This window comes from Aulonocara sp. 'chitande type north' Nkhata Bay, linkage group LG2 (genome assembly GCF_057382095.1).
Source record: "Aulonocara sp. 'chitande type north' Nkhata Bay isolate Kocher_YH1m ecotype deep benthic linkage group LG2, A_spYH_male_GT1.1, whole genome shotgun sequence".
Classification (NCBI taxonomy): Eukaryota; Metazoa; Chordata; class Actinopteri; order Cichliformes; family Cichlidae; genus Aulonocara; species Aulonocara sp. 'chitande type north' Nkhata Bay.
The window spans coordinates 21,016,058-21,023,023 of NC_141345.1; positions in this window are offsets into that span (position 1 = coordinate 21,016,058).

Below are 6,966 nucleotides of genomic sequence, written 5' to 3' on the forward strand. Positions count from 1 at the left end.
GCTGTTAAACCATGGAGTCGCACAATTTAATTTAAATTGTTCCGCAGTTTCTTAATGTTTTGATTGATGAGCCTCATTGCCTCTGTGTTCAGAGGTCACTTGTTTTACCCTTTTTCCCTCCACACATATCAGGGCAGCCGTGTCAGCAATCTCAGCAAGAGTTCAGCAAAGTTGTGTCTCTGCGACCATAGTGTGCGCTAAAAAATACAGCTCTTAATGTCTTAACATGATGTTGCGTGTGACACAAATTTTTACACAGTAGATTGTTAGCTATGTTGCTGTATAACCTTGAAATTAAATGGTGAAGGTCTGAATGCAAAGTGCTCATCGGTGGGTTAAACTGGTATACATTCAATCACCTCTCAGCCGCCAAACTATAGAACACATGCATTCAAACATGTGTCTCTCAGACCAGCAGCCTGTCATTTTAAACAAGTCTGATGACAAGGTAGCCCTTTAAAAGTAAACACTTTTTTTCTGAAGACCCCACAACAAAAATTGCACAAGTTTTTGTACATTAGAGTCCCAATTGACAGAATCATAACTGTGTCAGGTTTAAAAGAATGTAGCTTGAAAAAACGATTTAGGCACAATGTCAATACAAGTCTACAAAAAGAGGCCTAACTTTGTTCACATATCTCAGTTATGCTCAGTTTGAGGGGAGTTCTTCTTTCTCCTTGTCCTTCCCGATGTTGTGCATTTTTCCATTGTTCGGTTCCGGGTCGCTGCTTGTGCAGCTGACCGGCCAGCTACCTAGCCTGACCTGTCTCCCCCATGTGATGTTTGTGTATTGTATGTACGATCTGCAAAGTTACTCTCTTAATTGCCCCTTGGGGATAAATAAAGTCTTCTGAATCTGAATCTGAATAACCTCTGTTCATAATTTGATGTGCTCTGTAGCAAATAGGGCGCGTGGTTTTGAACATAGTAAACAGGCAGTTTATTGAGGGTGTTCTTAAAGCATGGAGGATAAATGTGCGTTGGGGTGGTATAGAGGCCTTCAAACAATCAGAGCTGCGGTCTGCGAGGAGACTGGCAGACTGGCAGCTGTACCTTCAGACGGTGTTGCCAAGCCTGTTGATCACTGGTTAGCCGCATTGTTTACATGGTCAGAGGCGTTGGAATGTCAGTCCACTTTAAAACCAGCGCTTTTCTTTTATTTCAGGAAATAATGTAGTTGAGTACAGCTAAAAACATTACAGGGAAATCATTCACAAGTGGATACAAGTACCCAAAGTGGCATATTTACTATGATGACTATTCTTTAGTCTCCTGAAAACTCAAGATAGTGGGCATTTTCAACATGGCTTTATTTATTTATTTATTCTTCAGATAATGTAAACTAGAGTTGCCATTTTTAATGATTTTAGCCAATTCATATACTTTACCATGTGGAAGTTGAGTTTGGAAGTCTGATATTATTCAGAAGTTTGCCTTTTTTCATAATAGTTTGCTAGCAGTGGAGTGGGCTTCACTCGCATCTACTTGGTGGGCCTGTTACACTCCTCAATAGTTACCCCTGTCTTACCCGTGGCCCCCCAATAGCTTGCTGTGTATGGTGACATAGGATTTAAACTGCATCCACACAGGAAGCTGGTCACGTGTTGCTTTGTTTGGTAACTGGTCGCTAGTGGACATTTCAGGCTCTGCTTAACTGGGTATTTTCTGATATATTCACTACTGATCATATGTCAGTCAATGGCGTTGTGCTTCTCACTGATAGTTACATCAGCCTCTCTCCTCAGTGTTGAGAAAAGTGAATCTTGGGATTACCCCCTGGGGTTTTTAATGTGGTCGATTTAAGACACAAATGTCATTAATCTTTTATAGGCTGAGGTCGCCACACTGCTGCAAATCACCTGTAGTGTGGATGCAGCTTTAGAGGGATTTCAGAAGGTTTTTCGTTTGATCTCTGACTCCTGCAGTGCATGTCTTGGGCAAGATACTGAACCCAAAAGCTTGTGTTTGCATAAGTGCATTTACCATAGATTAAAATAGTAGACTGAAGAATAAAGCAAACACTAAAGTTCTAAAAGTTTAGCAGACACTTGCATGAAAATCTGATGGTGTAGTTAGATTAGTTGAATAGTAACCTCACAAGAAGAAGCTTTGAACCCCACTTCATACCTAATGTCTGGGATAACCTCTCATGAAGTGAGAGTGAACATAAGAAAGCTGAGCAGCCAACCTTTATGCATTGAATACATGAAATTCATTGAAATAGATGGAAGAATTTGGCGCTGGGTGAATGTCTGAACCTAGCTGTATGCATCATAGTGCTACAAAAGTGGGGGAAGGGAAAATCTTTTCATTTCAATCATTTTGTTTTACCTGAAACTAAGACACTCAGATACATGCAGAGAGATTTTATAGTTATAGATTATGGTTACTTTTGATCAGAAGCATATAAATCAAGAGTACAAACTTCTATAAGTCAAACAATTGTTTTCTAAGATAGAGATGACGACTGAATTGGGAAGTTTTGACATTTTGAAAATTCAAGGGGCTAAAGTGATTTTCTTTTTTAAAATTATTGGCTAAAGGGGGAAAAATATGCAAATGTTGGTGATTGTAGATTGTTTCAGTTATCCGCTGCACTATTAGTAGGAACTGGCGATATGTACTCTTTGGCCTTTAAATTCATGCTTATCTTAAAATAAACCTGTGTTAGTTTCTATAAAATGCAAAGTCTTATTACCCTTGATGGCATTGCAGTGGTGTTTCTACTTTTTCGTGATGTTGGATGATTCATTACTTTTTAACACCTTCTATGCCACATCCTGACTGAGACAGCTTAATGTGAGAAAAAGCGCCTGACACTGTCAGCAAATTTGAGCACTGACTGTGTGGCAAGAAAGATAAAACCAAAGTGGGTTAAAGTTGTTTTTTCCTTTTTACATTTTTGAAGATTAGATTGATATTTTGCTGCTGGATTTCTTTGCTGTTGGCCAATGATTCTCAAATATGTAGGGGTACGTGGGTGGAAAATTTAACAGATGAAGGTATTTGGGACCAAATAGCTCTGGGGACTTTCTGGTGGGCGCCTGACCATTAGATCACTTAACTACATATCTTCTAGGTTTCTCCTGCTTTTATTTGCACTGACAGTAGAAAAATTATGCAATGGCTAGCTTGTAATTGGGATAGCAGAAGTTACAACCGCACTGACAAGATGGTAAATTGCAGCTGTGTGCTTTTGGCATTTGGGGTACTGTGACTGCTTGCTCTTAACTTGGCCATCAGACAGAACCATGCTTAAATGTCACACCATCACTTTAAAGTATTGCGCGTTAGTTTGCTATCAGCTTAAAACACAGACCCAGGGTAGCCATTTAAGTCCTTTTGTAATGCAACAGAAAGTCAGTGATCATCATCTACAGCTTTATTACAGTGCTGCAGTCCACTCTTATCTCTGTCGTTTCCCTTAAAAGTCCTTAGTATAATCCACGATCCTAATGTTACCCCATACTGCAGCAAAGATGTGCTTTTTTCATTATATCTATATATTGTTGACAATATACAGTGTGATTATGGTCAATTATAAATAAAAATGATCTCACAAATTGTGCTGCCTGGAGTTGCTAGCAATGCCATGCCATAGGTACCATAAAGCCCATACAGTTGTACACTAAAGTGATAAACCATTTTGTTCCATATCAAATACATTTTGTAGTAACTTTTTTTCATTTGTTCTTAAAGTTTAGTAAAAAGTAAATAAATAAAAGGTAAATGAGTCAATAATCATACCAAGTTGAAGCAGCCCCAAATAAAACAATGGGAAACGTAAATCAGGTTTATGAAATATATTTGTAGTTGGTGGGTATTGTGGGAATTGCTACATACACGATGAACATGAAAGTTGACTTCATTGCTGTTTGTAATATGCAGTGCTAAGTTTAACACATCGGCACACTCGCTTCTACTATTTCTTTCACATAATATTTCTGCCACTTGCGATCGTGATCACACTAAAAGCTGATGTTTCCCATCTGCTACCGTGTTCAGAAGAATCATAAATGTGACCTTTTAAGACTATGGTGCATCATGAATTTGTGGTGAAATTTGTGAGATACTTTTACTGAATGCTTGTTGTGGTTTGATTTAGCAGCACATGTGGGTTAAAGGCTGACTTCCTGTAAGACTTAGAGTGTCACATGCACATTAGCATATAGGGAAGCTGTAACTTGTGGTGAGATGGGGATTTTTTTAATTACTCGGGGGATTTTATTTATTGATGTTTTCCATGGCTACAAATTAACTACAGAAAAATGTATGGAATCATTATTGTGGCAATGAGTTCACTGTCATGTTTGGTGTGTTTTAAACTTTGTGACATGGTATATTATCCTGTTGGAAACAGCCTTCAGGAAATGGGTACACTGTGGCCATAAAGGCTGTTCTTAGTTGGTACAATGATTACCAGACTGTGCCCCCAGAAACACTACCATCTTGATATAGTTAGTATGGCTGTAGTTAGTGTGTTTAACTATAAAGCCGTTAAACATCATGCTACAAGTCCTGGAAATTGTGTTACTGCTAAAAAAAAAAAGCATGTAGCTTTACAGTTTTTCTATTTTGACTGAAGTAAAGGTGAGCTGTCGTCTGTCTTATTTCGTCACTGTGAGATGCTGGCGTGTGGTACAGCTTACATGTGTCGGTGTTGCTGTGGTGACTTCAGAAAGCTATTACTCATTACTATAGAGCTGCGGTTGTTCGTAAGACGAGGAAAGGGCAAATATCTGAGTCTGAGTGCATCTATACCCGAAACTTGCAGCAAAACGAATGCAGCTCAAGTAAATTACAAACAAAAAAGAGAAAATGGTTAAGTTACTTCAGTTGCTGTTAAAGTGTAAGCAGTTATTTTGCTTGTGGTGATGGTGAGAATGAAACACTCAGTTTGAGGCTTTTAAAATGGGTTTTCCCTAACAGACTCTCTTATATACTGTCTGTGGCACCGTCAGTAACATGGGCTTCATCACTTGAAGAAACACATACAGAATTACATTTCTGTATGTGTTTTGGTGACATGTTGTATAGGGCATTTATCTGTGTTTTAAGAATTTTTCTTTTTTAGACAAAAAAAACAAAACAAAAAATGACTAAAGCAAATGAAGGTTAACTATCAAATGTTTCTTTGTAAGATGGAGCTGTGATATTTCTTTTCCTCTAGTTAAGCTCTCAACTCTTTGATACTCAGGATAAAAGTATTCTTTTTATGGTATACCTGGGTTATGTCCTAATTTATTTAGGCATTATGTATGTTGGAAAAATAAAGTACTGAGGGCAATGATATAATTTTGAGATTGACCTCAAGATAAGCTCTTTTCACGAAAATCTGGGTTTTACATGTGTTTGCATGCATTGTCCTTGAACCTGGTTTAGTTATTTCGTTGCTTCTAAGTCAATACGGTGGTACCTTTTTTAAAACATTTCCCACTGTGTGTTGAATGCATTAAACTTCTGTGGGTTACAGCTGATGCTGTTATTACTATTTCTGTAATTTTAACTAAAATACTCTAGATGATTTTTGTGTATGGTTTAATTGAAGTTGCGAAGTGTTCACATAGGATATGTCAGCAGTTGGCTATCAAATGCTCCTTCAATTACATATATTAGCCTAACAGGGCTGTTGTCCCGCCTTAAAGTGCATGGCCCTCTGTCCTCCTGTTTTATTATTTATTAGAAACATGCGTGCAAATGCATGGTTTTTTAATCATTTAGAATTTTAAACACTATTGTAGTTTTATCAGTTTTATGTGTCCCGCTTTTAATATAAAATATGATGGTATGTGATGATGTTTCTCACCATTATTCACCTATACCCTTCTTGATTACCAAAAGTCTAACAGTTCTGTTTGATTTTCAAATATAAGCTCACACCCAGTTACCCGTGCACATTATAAACCTGTAGGTAGGGAATCGGTAGAAAAGCACTGTAATGACAGAGAGGCTCCTTTGTTAAGATGCACGTGCGTATTACAGGAGACTAAGCTCGTGCTGTGTGAGCACTTTGCTTCACATGGAGAGTAACTGTGTTGTGGAGCTGGGGAGCTGAGACCCTGATGCCACTGTAATCCTGATGATTACAGAGAGCACACATTCTCTGTGAGGGCTGATCACAGAGCACTGGACACAGCAGCACACACCAGTCACTTCACAGGAGGTCTTTGCGATGTGCGGACATGTGTCTGTGAGGGAGAGACAGACAGAGAGAGCTAGAGTATGCAGCAAGCACATTCATCTTGCATGAAGTTAGGTGTGTGTCACTTTTTTGTGTCACTTGTAAAACCCATGCACTGCGCTGGTATTCTTCACTGAGTGGCTAGAGGCTGCATTTAGGAACGCCGTTACTTCTCGTGATGTTTCCTAATACTTTGGAGCCCTACAGGTATGAGCTTCAAACAGGCACGAGACACCTCTGTCTCCATCCACACAGCAGAGACTGGGACTAATCGCAGCGGGCGCCACACACCTCAGGAAGGTAGCAATTTTCCATCATTACCGTTAAATCCTGCTTAAAAGAACCGGATTCCACAGGCCTAATTACAAGGTGTTAATAATAACAATGTAATGACAGTCATTTTAAAGCCTGCCCAAAACCATAATCCATCGCCCAACTGACTCTCACATTTAAGTGTGTAACTGCTGTGTGATGTCTGAATTTTGAAAGCACCATGATTGTTATTGATTGCCATTGTGATTACTCCAACAGTCGGTGTGGCAGGGTCTGCGCGTTGGGGCTTGAATTAGGAGCATCGTCAGCTTTTGTCAAATGGAAATGCAGCTCTACAGACAGACGCTGATGCTTGAAGACACGGCAAGCCAATCTACCAGCCTAATTGCTGTACGGGACAGAGCTTAGCAGCCAGGGAATCGATTTACATATATTAGTAAGGTTTTGTATTCGGCCTCTGTCTCATTTAAAATGATTCTGCATTAATTCAAGACATCAAGCATGACTATGTG